At 42.7% G+C, this 18,614-nt stretch overlaps 1 protein-coding gene across 4 annotated transcripts in view; it reads left to right on the forward strand.

Moving 5' to 3' along the window:
• Nucleotides 1–18,614, forward strand: part of ADAMTS2 (ADAM metallopeptidase with thrombospondin type 1 motif 2) — a 352,434-nt gene that overhangs the window by 68,892 nt on the left and 264,928 nt on the right. Inside the window, exon 2 of one of the 4 annotated variants that reach the window (XM_039486339.1) lies at nt 2,251–2,387. The exons of 2 other annotated variants lie outside the window; for them this stretch is intronic. The gene's annotated coding sequence lies outside the window, so the exon portion shown is untranslated. Of the gene's footprint in view, nt 1–2,250; nt 2,388–10,584; nt 10,627–18,614 lie in introns of those variants that run through there. One more of the 4 variants, XM_039486341.1, reaches the window with a different exon arrangement.

Genomic DNA, 18,614 nt, shown 5'->3' on the forward strand with positions numbered 1-18,614 from the left:
GCCTGCCTGTTATGTCTCTTGTGCCCTCCTTCCTCCAGCACAGCACTCCTCCATCTCTGTGCATCTAGAGCAGAGAGAATACATATGCACCAGCAGTAGACACAATTTTCTACACTCTGGGTCCTAGTGGTGCCCCCGCTGCCCCCAGTCTCAGTTCGCCTCATGGTAAGGCCAGCCCTAGCAAGCATGAACGTGGGACTGAAAGACACCCATCTGAATTGGATGCTGAGTATTAATTCGTTAATACTCTGCTGAGTATTAATTCGTTAATACTCAGTTCTTTACAAATATTATTACTCTTGGATTTAGGCCTGATCCAAACATCCACCTGAATTCTGTGGCAGTCCAGATCCAGAGCTAAATGCTGCAACTAGATCCAACTAAGGGCCAGATTAATTGTTGCTCTGTGTATAATTAGAGGACTCTGTCCTCTAAGTCTGCCAGTGCAGTACCTCTCATGAGCAGTAATTTTGCTTTTTAAAAGTATAGTATTTGTAAAAATAACCCCCCGCCCCAAGAAAGCCCCCAGTGTTTTTGGTTATTTACAACAGCTTAACTGGATTAAAAAAATATGTAGGGTTTGGTTGTGTTTTCAGTGCATAGCCAATAGTAATTGACTAAGCCCATTTAAAAGGTATAGCGTATTCTTCCTCACACGCAGCCAGCCTGCTCTACTGGTTGGCCCAGGGAAGGGTGAAGGACTAGGGTTCCACTTATTTCTTGCCTATTTATTTGTGGGAGAGGACAACTGGGGCACAGGCCCTGTGACACAAGGGCCTGATCCAAAGCTCATTGTAGTCAATGGATAGATTCTGTAGTCTTTTGTTTTATTTAAAGTAAATTTTGTAATGTGGTATTACACCACCATGGGTTCGGCTCTGGCAGCTACAGTTTCAAGCTTAACAGAGTGGAAGTCCCCTCTGCTACTTGCTTTATATTTAGAGTCTCTAGGAACACACAAAGACCAAGGATAGTGACCATACATACATTCACAAGAACAAGTCTAGTCTGTTTTACAAGTGTTATTAAAGTTACATTTAAAGTTCTGATTACCCAAGCATACAGAAATGCTATACAGACCTATGCACAAGTTACAAATATAGTTATACTCACATCCTTAATAATAGTGTTAGGGTCTGATGCAGTGGTGGGCAACCTGTGGCCATGGGTAATCTAATTGCAGGCCATGAGACATTTTGCTGACATTGACTGTCTGCAGGCACGGCCTCTCAGCTCCCAGTGGCTGCAGTTCGCCGTTCCCGGCCAATGGGAGCAGTGGGAAGTAGCGGCCAGCATGTCCCCACTGGTCTGATGGGTCTCTCATGGACTGATCATCAGTAAAGGGATGGTTCCTGCTGGAGTTTCCCATAGGGAGCTCAATTTTGCCCCTCTGGGCACCTTCTTTTTATAACGTGATTCTGTCTATACCTACATTCTGCAAATGTCCATAAAAGTGTCAATCCTCTTTTTCCTTATTGGTCTGTGTCCCCTAGAAACTTAAGGGACCCCAATTTCTATAGGTTGTGTAGGCTCTCTTTATTCTCATTAGCATTGACGCACAATCGGTATCAAGTGGTTAAGGCAGATGTTGGAAACGTGTCTTTACAGCATTTGTATGATTTAAAATTAATATTCTGGCTAATTTTTCACAATATTACCACTTGCTACCTCTTTCCCCATAATCTCAGGGCATTGGGTTATTCTTTGGTCACTTATTTGTGTCGGCATTTCTTAGCTCCAAGGCCTAAAATAGCTAAGCTAAAATCTTGCAGGCCTCAGCCTACATGCCTTGCATTTCAACCCCACTTACTTAGATACCTAATACATGATTATTCCCTCTCAATACTGATTAATCTTATGCTTCTATAATCCTACAATTTAACTCTATTTAGCATACAATGATTATATATAACATAACATGTTAGTTAATTATAACATCACACAATAAATGAACAATAAACTAAAATCATTGCCTAAAATGTACTGTCTTCATTTAGATCAGGCCTCAGTTGTAGCCAGAACAAAGAATGTGGGAAGACTCCTTACTGCTTTCTGCATGTCTGTGTAAGGGCAGAGCACAAGCTAACCCATCATTATATTCTGAACAAGTGTTGCTCCTGAATTGCGTTACTCACAGAGAATTCCTATAGTCTAGTGTTTTGTCTTTTATAAAGCTAAAGTTTTATTACTGTGGAAAAAGGATGACTTTTATTAGAAAAGCCATTCAGTAACTTATTTTTGTGTCCACAGAAGTAATATATGGAGAAAGGAAAACGTACCTGACTGATTCTCAAGGAAACAGGCAAGCATGCATATTTTCAGGGACTTGTACAATTCAAAGCCATCAATTTATTGAAAAACCAGCTTTCCTTATGGAGAGAAAATAGGTATGTTGTGAACTAACTGAATATTTCCTCAAAGGTAAACATTATTCAGTGCACTGCTAGGCATGCTCTTCCTTGATATAGCTGGTTAGATAAAATGACTGGCTAGCCATATGTATGTATACAAGCTCAGCGCTGCAAAATGCGTTCCCCAGAGGTAGCTGACAGGATGATATTTTAATCAGTCTGGGATTCTCAGTGGAAAATGGTAGGACATGCAGAGAATAGTTAATTATTTTTAAAATGTCATTGAAAAAGGTGAGCACCAGGCTCCTCTTAAAAATTAGCAGAAAAGTTCACAAATTGAAAGGAATGTTTTCACTTAGTGTGAGTGTTAAAGGAGCGTCCCGAACTTTGTATCACTTTGTCTCTATTTCAGATGTAAACGGGTACTAGAGCTCAAACCATCAGTACCAAGCCCTCAGGCTATTATGATCATGAAGCCAAGTTTGAATATCCTCAAATGCTTTGATGCATTACAGATAAATCCACCTAATAAAAAGACAGTAATATATCTTTAGACAACAAGCTGAATCACTTGTAGCAGATGCCGCAATACAGTACAAGTCGGTACCACTAGCTTCTACTGGACAGAAGAAGGGGCTTTGGTGCTAATGACAATGAGGTACTTGAATTCAGAATGGTAACAAGTGGGTCCATAGAACATAACACCATAAAGATACTGAATTTCTGTTATTGCACTGTCACTACTGCAGTTCCTTTGGTGGTAGCAACAGTGGGAGTGCTAGGACAGACCAACTGAAGGCATTTTAGCTCCTGTAACAACATGGTGGCTAAAATGTCAGTGGCCAGTCTCATATGTCCATCATTGCTACCTCAGGTGGAGCTACTGCATGGAGGGGAACAGCAGCAGGAAATTTTAGAAAAAGAGATGGGTGTGGATACTCCCAGTTTCCCCAGGAAATGATGTGGAATAATACTTAGCTATTATCTAGCACAGGGATCAACAACCTTTCAGAAGTGGTGTGCCGAGTCTTCATTTATTCACTCTAATTTAAGGTTTTGCGTGCCAGTCATACATTTTAACATTTTTAGAAGGTCTCTTTCTATAAGTCTATAATATATAACTAAACTATTGTTGTATGTAAAGTAAATAAGGTTTTTAAAATGTTTAAGAAGCTTCATTTAAAAAATGCAGAGCCCCCTGGACCGGTGGCCAGGATCTGGGCATTGTGAGTGCCACTGAAAATCAGCTCACGTGCCGCAGGTGGCCTGCCCCTGATCTAGCACTTTTCATCAGCAGATCTCAAAGCACTTACAAAAAGGGCCAGCATCATCCCCATTTTACAGATAGGGAAACTGAAACTCAGAGTGGTGAAGTGCCTTGGCAATGGCAGAGCCAGGAATAGACCTGAGATATCCTGAGTTCCATTCCAATGCTTTATCCACTATGTGGTTCAGTTCTGTCTACACTTGCAGTTCAGTTGCACCTGTTGTTGATGATCATTGTCAGCAATGGGCAAATTTCCTTGTGTAGGTAAAGTTTGTAGGCACACAATACCTCCTAGAGCTCCCCTAGGGCCCTGTGGCTTTGCACTGCCTACAATGGCCCTGTGCTTTAATGGTGCAATCATGCTCTAAACGGGCAGGTGTTGCAAACACAACTGGGAAGAGAGAAATAATGTAAAGGGATCTAAAGAGTTCAGAAATAGGGGCAGGAAGCAAAATGAGACTCAAGCAGGAAAAATGCAAGTATACCTGGGGAAAACAATAAAATCAGTTCTGGACAGCTCAGTAGGGGAAATGCGAAGGGAATTTAGAGAAGAGAAACAAAAATGATTAAGGGGAAGGAGGGACTGACTTGTGAAGAGAGATTAATAGAGCTGTGGGCCCAGTCCTGAAGCCCTTACTCAGCAAGATTGCCAGAGAAAACAATGGATTTCAGCAATAGAAATTCTTGGCCCAATTAATATTATAGTAATTTACAAGTATTTGAATGGGGTGAGCAACAAGGACAAGAAAGAAGTGGATTAAATTGACCCAGAGTAAATGTAGGCTGAATATCAGACATTTCTCACCAGTCCTTATAAGATCGTAAATAGCCTTTCAATGAAAGCAGTGGAAGTTTAATTTAAATATTTAAAACTCAACTGTCAGCTTTTTCAAATAAATCAAAAGGAAATTATTGCACATTGTCAGTCACATTGGTGTTTTGAAACTGAAACAAGCAACCTTCAGTGTAAAGTTTACAAAGTCCCAGTAAGACTATTGTCTGAGAGAAATGAACATTTGTGTGAAATGTCTGTTCCATCATACTCAGCAGGTGGGTGAAGTAGTATCACTTATTCAACAAACTTTTATGTTGGTGAAAGACTCAAAGTTTGTCCAATTAAAGATATTACCTCACCCCGCTTGTCTCTCCAATACCCTGGGACAAACACTGCTACAAACACACTGCAAACATGTTTCATCTAGGGTTGCCAAGCATCCGGTTTTTGACTGGAACACCCAGTCAAAAAGGGACCATGGTGGCTCCGGTCAGCACAGCTGGGCTGCTAAAAGTCTGGGTGGCCGCAGTAGCCAGCTCCACGCAGCTCCCAGAAGCGACCGGCATCTCCCGCCGGTTCCTAGGCACAGGGGCGGCAAGGGATCTCTGTGTGCTGTCCCAGTCTGCAGGCGCTGCCCCTGCAGCTCCCATTGCTGCAGTTCCTGCCAAAGGGAGCTGCGGAGCTGGTACTGGGGATGGTGCCTGTACCACAGGCAGGGGCAGCATGCAGAGCCCCACTGGCTGCCCCTGCACCTAGGAGCTGGAGGGACATGTGCCACTTCCCGAGAGCTGCCTGAGGTAAACGCCGCCCAGAGCCCAAACCCCGTCCTGCACCTCAGTCCCCTGTCCCAGCCCTGAGCTCCTTCCTGCACCCAAACTCCCTCTGAGTGCACCCCCCACACCCCTCTCACACCCCAACCCCCTGCTCTGGCGCTGAGCCCCCTCCCGCACCTAAACTCCCTCCCAGAGCCTGCCCCCTTCCTGCCCCCTGCCCCCGAGTTCCCTCTCGCACTCCGAATCCCTCAGCCCCAGCCTGGAACCCCCTTCTGTAACCCAAACCCCTCATTCCCGGTCCTACCTCCGAGCCCACACCCCCAGCCGTAGCCCTCACCCCTCTGCACCCCAACCCCCTGCCCCAGCATGGAGCCCCTCATCCTCAGCCCCACCTCAGAGCCCACACCCCCAGCCGAAGCCCTTACCCCTCTGCACCCCAACCCCCTGCCCCAGCATGGAGCCCTCTGCCACACTCTGAACCCCTTGGCCCCACCCCCCAGCCTGGAGCCCCCTGCTGCACCCCAAGCTCCTCATCCCGGGCCCCATTCCAGAATCCTAACCCCTTCCCTCACCCCAACTCCCTGCCTCAGCCCAATGAAAGCGAGCGAGGGTGAGGGAGATCGAACGATGGAGGGAGGGGCCTCAGAGATGGGGTAAGGCATGGGGTGGGGCAGGGGTGTTTGGTTTTCTGCAGTCAGAAAATTGGCAACCCTAGTTTCATCCTATTCTTTTGCTTCATGAAAGAACCAAACAATGGTTGTTTGCAGGACTGGATTTAATACAGCCGACATCTTTCAAAATCAAGTCTGATGTCAATTATTTTTAAACTTTATTTTCTTTTTGAGTTAATCTTTTGAGTGAATGACTTATTACAGCTTTTGATACTAAAAAAAGAGCAAGAAATACCAGAAACTTTGTATGATTTGATGTACTGATTTATCCAGCTGTAGTACAAAACAGGGAGCTAGGTTGTAAAAGATGCATAAATGGTGGCCTAAGAGCTATTGATAGCTTGCTTTGAGTGTTCCATTTGCTTTTTTATGAGGAAAGAATGGCTTTGCTGATGGAAAACTAAAACCAGTTTTGAGTATGAGTGATGACAAGTGCGAGTGGTGGCTTGGCAGAGTCAAAAAAATTAGTTTCATAATATTTGGCTGACTTCCTTTAATTGTAACACTGCTTACATCTGTACTGATGTAAAAGATATTATTAATAAATACTTGATCTCGGACAAGAAATTTTATAAATGAGCTCCCAACCTCTGCAATGCCTGGGAATACATTTATAACAATGTTCTTCCTAGCTGTAGGCTAGCTTAAAAAATTAACAAAATTCTTTGTGACTTTTATGCCGTGTAATTCCATATGATTTATTAATACATAGGAACTATAGAATAGTTTAGTTTACATGATCATTCCCTAATGCAGGCTGAATGCTTGGTGACTTCAAATATATATTTACAATAAGACAGATAGCTACAAAATATTATTACTAGTTTAATATATGCTGGGACACCTGAGTGTAGCAAGATGTCTAACTATGAGGGTTCATTTATGGTTGACTCTCAAGGGGCAGCTGCCCTATATAGGGAGTTAGGGTTCAGTCTGACAGTGACTGCTTTATGAAAGACCCACTTGGGCAAAACTGATTGCCCTATGTGGCTGATTAGTAAATGAGCACTGGGGCCTAATATAGGTTACCTAAGCTCAGTTGAGGGGACTCCCAAGGGAAACAGGAAGCTCTTATAGAGAGGAGCTTTCAAGAGAGGACTGAGTCAGAAGACTGAGTAGGGAGCCTAGAGGGTGAGCTTTCCAGGGATCCTACCAGAATGGGGAGCCTGTAAGAGGTGCTCCTAGACGAAGGGCTGCAGTTGACAGGCATCAGAGAGGAGAGCTCCCTGATAAAATGTGGGGTTGAATGTTTTGTTATGTTCTGGGCTGGTATTTTTGTTAATAAATTAGACCTTCTAAAATGGGGCACATTTTAGCATCAGCTGTCTGGACTTGTTGATACAGATACTTGATTTTTCCCTTACCCAAGAAAAGGGCTCACCTGCAACACCACCTCCCCCTGCCAAGGGGTGGGCCAGGTCAGCCTGCAACACGTGTAGAGTCTGTTTTTCAGTATCAAGTGCATCTGTATATTCCTCCCTATCTGGTCTACCAAGGCACCCTCTTTTGGGCAGAGACCAATCTCTTACTCCCTCCTGACCAGGGATTTTCAGGCTTTACAGCTCTCTGCCTTATACTGTGATATCCCAGCCCAGCAAGCCAGAAAGCCTAAAAGGCCAGTACCTGTGTTACGTCTTTTCTATGAGAGCTGGGACCAGTGTATTGCCCACAGTTATAAGTTTATCATGCAGATCCTTCTAAGCAAACATGTTTATTCTTAAGGGAGGGAGGAAAAAGCTTACCAGAGGTCACCCTCTACTCCAACCTGAAGCTCTGGTAGGTTTTAGTCCTTGAAAACCTACACAGCTGGGTTACAAGTACATGGTTACAAGTTCATCTATCTTAGATCCTGAACCAGAACACAGGCTGGACAGATCAGCTCTGGACAGATCAGTTCTTTATACAACTTGGCACATTTTCAATGCAGTATTCTGAACTACCAGTCTTTTTTGAACTTTTAATAAGTCACATTACTTCCCCACCTGCCCTTTCTGCCTCTGAGAGGTTACATACAATGTAACCCACAATAATGCTAAACTTAATACAACATCTTTCTAAGATACTGCAGGAAATTGCCTCATTGGTCAAGTTTCTTGATACTGTATATGTATTTGACTATCATTACACGTTTTGTCCCTAAAAATTTACTGTGCCCACCAATGATACAGCAAACCACCAGCAGTTCAAGGCCCACAGTTTTTTGCTAACAAGCAGATGCAAAAATTATATTTGCTACTTTTTGTGCTATGAACCATTTGAATCTGTTAATGATTCTGTTGCCCATGCTTAATATTTAAAATACAAGCTGCGCTAGATGTAAATTATGTGATCTTGGAAGATGATTTTAGGTGACTAGAAAATTGAACATCTGTTCTGTAGGTGAACAGAATGGCAGCTAATCTCTTGTTGTCTTGGTCTCTTTATTCTCAAACTTCTTGTTTGATATTTGGCTATCATTTGGTGTGGAGTGATGAAAAATACCTTCTTTGACAAGACAGTGCACAAAAGCATTTGAAACATGCTGATGGCTGATTTAAAATCCTCTGCCACAAGCTGATTATGCCAGCTGTTGAAAAGTAGTCACAGTATGCATGTGCTATAGTCAAGAGACACAATTACTATATAAATCATACATCCTTTAACTTCAAAAACACAGACTTCGACCACTTGACCTAAAGAGGACTACCTTAGCCAGCACTAGGAGTAGATTCCTTGTCCTGTCTGTGTGCCACCTACTGGAGGGCAGTATTACTCATGCACAGAAGCAGCACTACCAATAGGCCTTCACAGTATTTCTTAGCTTGTGAGAAATACTTAGCTTCATGCATACCAATATTGAGTCTCCTAAAAGACATTGGGTTACAAACACACTTCTCTATAGGAGTAGCCTATACCAGCCAGAATTGGAAAGGGTTGTATTTTTTTTAATTTGAACTGCAGATTTGTTCTTTTAATTTTAAATGAGCTTTAATTAACAATGGATTTTTTTGTCATGTTTTGGAAAGATGGGGCAGCAAATATGCATTATTTTGGAAGAAAACAGTCTGAGTGAGTTGCTTGGATTTGTTCTATAAAATTAACTGATGCAAATATAAACCTTGAGCCAGATTCAGATTGTGTCCCTGTACTGCGGGAAGCAGACAGGTTCTCTTTGGAGAATTTTTCTCTGCATTGTTCCATGATGTGGTGGTGGTGGTGGTTTGGTATTTATTTCTTCTCTCCCTTCAAGCCTGCTCTAGAATAAAGTAAGGGTGTGGCCTATAAATCAGCCAATTTAGGCTCCTCATAGGCCATTGGATCCTTTGCCTCTGCATGAGCTCTAACCTCCTATCCCTTCTCCTACTTGCTCACTTGCAGCCCGTTTCTAATGGTGGGGAGGAGTAGTTTCTGTGCAGATGAGAGGAACTATGGAAAAGTAATACAGCCTTTGACAGTATTTCAGAGGAAAAGTGACATCCATGGGGCATGTGTGCATTTCTCAGTGTTGCCTGCCCACTCCTCTGGCCCACCCACTCCTTACCCTCTCCCTTTCATGTGAGAGGTTGGCTCTACGCATAGAGGCAGGGCTGTCGAGAGCGGGTTTGGGCCCTGGTAAAAAAAATTTTTTCGCCCCCCCCCCCCCAGCAAGGGTGGACTGGCTAAATGGGGTCAAGGAAGCCGGGCCCCAGGCCCCCTTCTGGACTGCTCGGCCCCAGTAATTTGTACTGGCTTTTAGGCTTAAAATCAAAGGATGCTTTTGGACACATACTAGTGTGGAAGGAGCAGAGTAGAATTTTGTCTTCAGTATATAGCTGGACAAAAGTACAATTCATATAAGGATGGCTTACGACGGGCAGTAGAGATCCTAAGAATCAGCTGCCATCTTATATTGTTACAATATGGCAAATATAGTGACTTAACAGTTGATACTCAACTGTACACAATGGTTTGTTCAGAACTTCACAGAGAGAGCAGGGATAAAACACAGATCCTAATCCTCAAAAACACATGTCCCTCTCACTTGAGTTAAAGAAGAGCTCTCTCCTTTAGCTGCTATCAGAACAGGACATTCACACGCAACCTTATAGTAACCAGTAGAAGGCAGGAGTCCCCAAACTGTGGTTGATGGAGCACTTTCTGGTGGCCTGTGGAGAGCTGGCTGGTCATATGAGACTTGCTCTCTTCCATGTATCCAGGTACTGCATTGCATTTAAAAGGCAGCTAACAATATAGCAATACTTTCCATGTAAGTATTTGCTACAGTTGCCACAGGATTATTGTTATTGTGTGTGTATCTATAGCAAAGGAGGTCATCTAAGTAATCATGGTGGACTAGGACAGTGGTTCTCAAACTTTTTTACGGTGACCCCTTCACAGAGCAAGCCTCTGAGTGTGACCCCCTCCCTTATAAATTGAAAACACATTTTTATATATTTAACACCATTATAAATGTTGGAGGCAAAGCGGGGTTTGGAGTGGAATCTGACAGCTTGCGACCCCCCCCCCATGTAATAGCCTTGTAACCCCTTGAGGGGTCCCAACCCCCAGTTTGAGAACCCCTGGACTAGGGGATGCCTGTGTGAGGCAATGCAGTTGACAAGTTTGATAAGCCCAGAGCACTTGTAACAGGGCAGCCTGCTCCCTTCAGGGCCAGAACCCTGGGTCCAGCCCAGCTCTGTTCACTAATTGGATGCAGCCCAGAAGGGGGAACAGGTGTCCCCTATAAAGGGCTGCAGGCAGGCAAGGAGAGTGTGTATACTGCAGGAATGGACAGTTTTCCTCAGTATTCTCTGAGGAAGGGAGAGTCCAGGTGAGGCGCTTTGGGAGTCATGATTAACTAGAAAACTCTAGCTGGAAATTGTTTTCAGTTTGTGGTTGTTTGGACAATAAATGGAGGGTAGAGGGAAGGGATAAAGACTGATTTGGGTGTGGCTGATAATTCCCCAGGCTGGTGAAGAAAGTTGCTAGTTTACATCCCTGCATTTGATTCATTATTATCATGAGTGACTTCTTCTCCAACAACTGTCCTCTGCATTGAGTACATGCTAGTCTTTATAATCAGTGCATATGACTGTTGCCTGTCAAGTTGTATATTACATAAGAACATAAGAACATAAGAAGCAATGATCAAATGATCTCTCTCCTGCCATCCATCTCCATCCTCTGTATCCGGCTAATAGCCATTTATGGACTTAGCCACCATGAATTTATCCAAATCATTTTAGTTTCTTTTTTCTGAACTTTTCTAGTGCTAGAATATCTTTTTGAGGGTGAGAGACCACATCTGTACACAGTATTCGATCATGTTAATAGTATTAGTTTTTTTTTTTTTGCATACATTTATTTACATTTATCACATTAAAAATCATTTTTGTTTTTTTGCCAATCATCTTACTTTGTGAGAGATCTTTTGAGTTTCTTACAATCTGCTTTGGTCTTAACTATCTTGAGTAGTTTAGTATCATCTGCAAACTGACAGGTTATAGTTTATAGTTTTAGTTAATTTCACATTTTTTGAGTTCTTTCAGAACTCTGTGAAATCCATCTCTGGTGTGACGTGACTTGTTTGAGTTGAATTATCAATTCCAAAACCTCCTCTCTACTGATACTTTCTATCTGTGACAGTTCCTCAGATTTGTCACCTACAAAAAGCACAGGTTTGGGAATCTCTCAACTAACTCAGCCATGAAGACTGGAGGCAAAGAATCCATTTAGTTTCTCCGCAATGACTTTATCATCTTTAAGCGCAGTCTTCACTGCTTCTTGGTGGTTAAGGGTTAAGTTCTCTTTTTTTTTTAGTTCTTTTTTTTTTTTCTTAATTTGGGGTATACACAGTTGGTTGGGCCTCCTTAAGGTGTCTTTAAAAGGCAACTTGCAGGGATTTCACTTTAGTCAATGTACCTTTTTTTTCTACTTTTGTCTAACTAACCCTTTTTTTAGTTCCCCCTTTTTTTGAAATTAAAGGCCACAGTGGTGGGCAGTTGGGATGTTCTTCCCACCACAGATTTTTGAATGCTATATTATTATGTCACTATTTCCAAGCGGTCCTGCTATAGTTACTCTGCTTGTGGCTATCCTTAGTATTTCTTAATTTTGAGAGAGTTACCTAAGATACTCAAATGAGCTCTTGATTTTAGAGGAACACTTTTTTTTATAAAACCAAATCCTCTAAAATATTTTAATGATTTCATTTACTGTAAGGATGGTTTGGGAGCTGCAGTCAGTGGGGAATGTCTGTAACAGTTTTATTTTGATGAGAAAGAGCCAGATTATTAACAGAGCTCAGTATCCAGCTGCTCCCTGTGAGAAGAATGGGATCTGCGGGTACCAAACACTTTGAAAAATCTGGCCATTACATGGAGACTCCTTGAATTGCAATATACTGTAACACCACCTCTGATCTAGTAATATACTTTTAAATGAGTTAAATACCAAGTTTGTGCAGTTCTGTGTTGTGTCTGAGCACATCTTATTCAGAAGCTGCAGATAAGCAATATTGTGTTGTTTTTTTTAAAGCTAACCCTTTACCACAGTCCTTCAGTGCTAGAGATATAAAATTCTCTTATCATGGAAACCTCAGAAATACCCTTTAGACAGTTTTCAGGGGGAGAAAACATACATAATAAATTCCTAGGAAAGTGAGTTACAATAACTCATATTTCAAAAGAAGCTGCCAATCAACACTTCTTACCATCAACTTATGGAAACATTAACTTTCCCTATTATTATTGTAAAGATTGTTAATACCACTAATAAAATGTTCTTTAAGTTCCACAGCTTGATGGGTTTCCTGTGGAATCATATAAATCCTTCTAATTCTAACTGTTTTCAATATTAAGAAAAGTATTTGCAGAACTACAGTACCAGAATAAGGCCACCTTTCCCAGGAAATACAGCTCCAATTACAATTTTATTGAAAAAAGGCCAACAAGGCCATAGTTGAGTGATTCCCTTGTCATATGTGGAATGCTAAATTATTGCCCAAGTGCAGTGCTTGTGTCTAGAACTTAATCTGCAGTGGGAAGCTTAGTATGTAGAGACCAAGCGGGAGTCGGCAAAAGTAAACACAGGGGGAAGCCTGCACCCATTTACTATTATCAGCCATTCATGCAAGGCTTTGCCTGTCTGCCCCCAAGGATCCTAGGCACCTTTCTTTGCTGTAGAATGCCTGTCTTTTTCCAAAGCCCACATGCCACACCCTTCATCTTTCATCTTCCTGAATTCTTTACCACTTTCTGGTATTCATTTGCTGTGTCTCAATTGGAAACGTCTGTTCCTTTGTCCTGATTCTTCTTCTTCCCTTTTTTTGTTTTTGTTTTTTTGGTAATTACTTCCAGTTCTTTTGGAGAAGAGCACATGGTAGACTACTGCTCACATAAGAGGAATCCTTGTCTCAGTAGATATCACTGAGTGTACCAAGTGAAATCAAAATGAGCACATGCAAGTTCATCTTGCAGAGAAAACAGTTTGGAAGCTTAATCCACTATCTAGTATTTAAAAACTAAACTGATCACTGCACTTTCAGCTTGATTTTCACTTCCCTTGATACCATTTTTAAATAACTAAGCATTTTTTATTGTCTTTAAAAATGTCCACAGTTGTCATTTTTCTTTTGGAGATTGCTTTATTTAAAGGGAGCATTTTATGTTCATCTCTCCATCACTTCACTCTTACCTGTTGCTCAAAGATTCCTCTGAAATTCAAATTGCTATATCTTGATCTTCCACTGCACAAGCCTGCTTTCCTAAATATAACTGTTCTTTTTGAAGGCTAATATGCTGCATGCATGAAAGTGCAAACACAGGAACATAGGAATTATCATACTGGATCACACCAGGAGTCCGTCTAGTTCAGTACTAACAGTGGCCAATTCTAAATACTACACAGCCTGGCCATGCCCCTTCACTGGGGCTACAGCAAGCCAGGGAGAAAGAATAAAATCACCACAGGCCAGGCAGGTCCTGCAGCCTCTGCCTGAGGGCAGGTAAGAATCCCCCTGTCCCACACTGAAATAGGGTGACCAGATGTCCTGATTTTATAGGGTCTTTTTCTTGTATAGGCTCCTATTACCCCCCCACCCACGTCCTGATTTTTCACACTTGCTGTCTGGTCACCCTACGCTGGAACGGGGTATCCTAGAGACACCCTTTCCCCATCCCACACTGCCAGGGGTTTTCCAAGAGATGCCCCTGGGCCTGTCCCATGCTGGGATGGGCTGTCCCAGACACCATCCCCCTGTCCCATGCTGGGATGGGCTGTCCCAGACACCATCCCCCTGTCCCATGCTGGGATGGGCTGTCCCAGACACCATCCCCCTGTCCCATGCGGGCAGGGGCTTTCCTAGAGACACCCCCGTCCCCTGCTAGGAGAGGGCTGTCCCAGAGACGATGTACTATAGGGAGGGAACTGGCCAGTTTCCCACTAGGGAGGGAGCTGTCTCAGTATTCCCTGCCCTGGGAATGTCTTGTCTCCCCTGCTGAGGGCCTTGGGCTAGTCCCCTCTGCCCCCCGCTCTCAGTGGAACATAGCCGGCCCATTCTCATTGTGGGCTAGGAGGCATTAGGGGGACAAGGAGAACACCAAGGACAGGGCAGGGTTATCCCGAGGAGGAAGGTTTGGCCGTTTGTCCAGCACACAGTACTGGCAATACCCCCACCACAGCAGGCAGCATTTCAACCCATCTTGTCTGGGTCCCTGGGCACACAAGGGGAGGTGGGCATCTGAGGTCACAACAGATGGAGTGTGCCTGGGCACTTAGGGAATAAACTGCTTATAGTGGAAATCTATTTTCTGAAACCCAAGCAGTTAGTAGTTTGCTTGTGCTTTGCAGCATGTGAGGATTTTATCCTATCTAATATAACCGAGGATCTTTAGCTTATACATATAAATGTCTAAGCCTTTTTTGAACCCTGTTTTTCTTGGTCACAGTGATCTCTTATAGCAAACAGTTCCACTGATTCATTTTTTGACTGTATGTAATTTTTTTTCCTTTTTAATTGTTTTAAGTTTGCTGCCTTTTGTTTTTATTAAAATCCCTCTTGTTCTTGCATTATAAGAGGATAAATAAGAGTTTGTGGTTTATACATAGAATATCAGGGTTGGAAGGGACCTCAGGAGGTCATCTAGTTCAACCCCCTGCTCAAAGCAGGACCAATCCCCAGACAGATTTTTGCCCCAGATCCCTAAATGGCCCCTTCAAGGATTGAACTCACAACCCTGGATTTAGCAGACCAATGGACCACTGAGCTATCCCCCATTGTATACCTCACTATAACATCCTCTCTTACTCATCTGATTCTTAAACTGAAAGTCGTAGTCTTTTAATTCTCCTTCTACATGTGAAAGTTTTCCCATATCTCTAATAACTTCCATCACCTGTCCCTGGACCTCTTTATTTTCCTGAAATCACTTACCTGGACAGTCCAACAATGGACTTGTGTAAAGTATGGTGGCAGGAGAATAATCATGGGACAAATTCGTGTGTGTGTGTGTGTGTGTGTGTGTGTGTGTGATGGGATCTCGTCCTAGTGTTGACATGCGAGGATTCAGCAAATGCTATAGGGGAACATGGATGTGTGAGGTCAGACTGGCCCCGTTTCTAGATTATAGTGGGAAGGTGTGTGCAATTTCAGTCACACTATCTTGTCCACATAAGCCACGTGCCATACTGGTGCAGAAATTGCAACAAATAAGGCAACAAACTTGGGTGCAGGTTTAAGTTTGGGGCTTCTTCTCCTAGCAAATGCCATTGACCCCTCATGGTTCCTCCACCTTTCCGGAGTTACTTCTTGAAAGACAATGATGTTCCCTTATTGGTTGTAATTGGCTGGAGGCTTATTTAATGGTGGTCTACATTCACCATGTCTGGTACCATCTCTGGACATCTGTGGCATTTTAGAGGGACAGCAGCGCCACCTGCTGTTCCACCACACGCTGTTGGGACTGACGACAGATTGTCCATGACTGCTTATTTGAATGGTTTCCGTGCTTCCGTTGCAGCTACTCTTCATATTTGGATGGCGTTACACTATCTGCAACCTGTGGATATGCTCAGTGGCATGATGCTGCCTCTGGGAAGTGACCCCCCAGAGTGTGTACACCTATTTTCTAATGGATGGAATTATACTGCTTAAGCATGCATGAAGGAGCTCCTCTTCTTGTTCAAGCATTAGGCGCCTGTGCTTTTGGAGTAAAAAAAAATCTGGGTTCTATTTCCAGTGTTGTGAATTTCCAAGTAGTCATGCAGCATGCAGTGGAGTGACACCTGTGAAGTGCCTAGTTGGCCACAGATTGGTTATAATAATAATCTCCTAGTTTAGATATTAACTCTCATGACAGTGTATCAAAGCATTAATCACTGCTAGGCAAAAAAAAAGTTTCCTCAGAAGAAGATGGAAAAGTTTGGTTCCCTCATATCACTCAACAGGTTAGTGAAGTGCTGAGGAGTGGCCAACATGCTGAGCTCTCAAATGGGTAAATAGCTAGATGTGTGGGTTATTTTAACTTTCACAACAAGCCTGCATGGTTTGAGGTCTTGTTACAAACTTAAAACCCAGGCCAGGTTCGGGAGCCTGGGCTGATCTAAGGTTTTGGACAGACAGCCATGTGAAATTCAGTGGCTTCAACATACAACCAGGCAAAATCTGGCTGTTTTGCAGTGGTTTGAACAATATTTTGAGGGACAGCTAAGAAATCACATATTCTTGTGGATAGGGCAGTAGACTATGAGGCAGGAGACTTGGGTTCTATTCTTTGCTCTGCCATGGAGCTCTTGGGCAAGTCACAGCATCTTTCTGTGCCTTTCTCCTCCCACCTTTTGTCCGTCTTGTCTGTTTACAATATGAGCTCTTCAAAGCTGTCCATTTACCGTGTGCCCATACAGGGCCTAGCACAACAGGAGCCTGATCTTGTTTGAAGCCACCAGGTATTATGGTAATATGTGGATTGCAGGGAAAAGTGAAAAGAAATTCACTCAAACCACTGCAAACTAAAGCTGCCTGTTTTACACAGCTATTAGTTAACACTCCTCTCCAATTATGTGCTTTCTTCCACTTTTGTACTGATACTCTGATAATGATGTCAAAGCGAGATGTGGCTGAGCTGCAAAATTCAGATCTAGCTCTTGAACTGCCTCAAAGTTTGAGGGGTATTTGAATTGAACCTCCTTCTAGTTAAGGTCAGAAGAACAGGATTAGGATATTACATAGTAAGAGTGTGTCACCAGCAGCTCAGCTTGCATTTCAATCCTCTTGAGTTTGAGAGCAGAATTGTCAAGCCCTCTCCTTTTCATATGATTTGCACCCTCTTCTCAAACACCCATTTCCCTTCCTCCCCTTTCTCCTGCTGCTTATAACTCCCCACCTGGAGAATGGGAGAGCAGAAGCAGCAGCGTGTGATTGACATGTCTGCATTGTTGCATCAATGTCTGTGTTAAAATTTCATTAGAAAAGAGGAGGCAGTGTGGAACACAGTAAGTGAGACACAAATAGAACCCAACATTAGGAACTTTCCAGTACCATACAATTATGGATAGGAGTGAATTGCTGCGTTGTTTTAGCAGCCTTTGAAAAGGACAAGGATTTAGAAATGCTTTGCTTGATCCAGGCTGTAAGAATCATGGGCTGCTCTATTTTTCCCTGTTGGGACATGGACAGCTAGTAATTATGGTACCATGCCCTTCGGAGGACAAAAATAGTGTAGGCTTCTAAGTGCACCAAAAAACATTTGTTGTGCTAACTATGTTTTTTCTCTTGTTCTTTTTTGGAGCGGGGACTACTTGAATTATGATCTCTATAATATAATCAGTTTGTGATAGAAAACATAACTCACATGAATACTGGTGGATAAAAGATCCATGGTTAAAACATAAAGAAGAACTGGGGCCCAAGAGATGGGATCTGAGATCTTTGAAGAAGAAATTTTTCTGACCTTGAAGACAGAGTTGTTGTGTATAACTTGCTCTACAGCTGGATTTCCAGTTGATCCACTGATATTTATGCATTCCATTGGCACATAAGAAATGACCTGCTTATATCAGTATTCTGGGACTATCCACCTCATGGATCCTGTACTGTGGCTCACTGGCCAAGAAAGGGAATCTGTTAGTTGATATTGACCTGGATGATGTAGAAGATTCCTGTGAATAAAAATAAAATTGATAAGCTTTTAAAAATATTTGCTATTAATTTATTTTAAAATGCTATAGTGCTTGTGTTTGTCTGTATTAGAACATGTGTACATCATGTTAGTTAACATAACTTAGCGCTAGTACATAAGGCCTACCATGCTTAACATCATGTCAGTCAGTTGTGAATAACCCTAGGGTTACAGCCACCTGACGTTAACTATGGCATGTGTTTAACATATGTTCTTATACAATGTCATTTCCCAGTGTAGACATGGTCCTTGGTAAAGCATTAAACTGAGCTCACTTTTGAAGCCTGAAGTATTGGTTTCAGGTGTGTGTGTGTGTGTGTGTGTGTAAAGTCAGGGTGAAGTAGGGGGTGGAAAAGGAGGCACATAGACTATACAACCACTAACTTTAAGAATCCTCCCGTCGTCCCCTCTATATCACTTACATTAGTACATGTATATTACAGAACAGATACTCGTTGTAAACCCTTCCAGGCAAAGAATGAAATCCCTCTTATGAGGACAGATGGAGAGTTATGCAACTTCAGGAGGATTATGCAGATGTGTATATGTAATGTTGTGAAGTCCCCCGGTGGATTACAAACTTGTGGAGTAGTAGCAGCACAGGTTTAGATTAAAAAAAGCATAACTTTGGTAGTGAATGTAA

The sequence above is a fragment of the Mauremys reevesii genome, linkage group 8 (genome assembly GCF_016161935.1).
Source record: "Mauremys reevesii isolate NIE-2019 linkage group 8, ASM1616193v1, whole genome shotgun sequence".
In the NCBI taxonomy this organism is placed as follows: domain Eukaryota; kingdom Metazoa; phylum Chordata; order Testudines; family Geoemydidae; genus Mauremys; species Mauremys reevesii.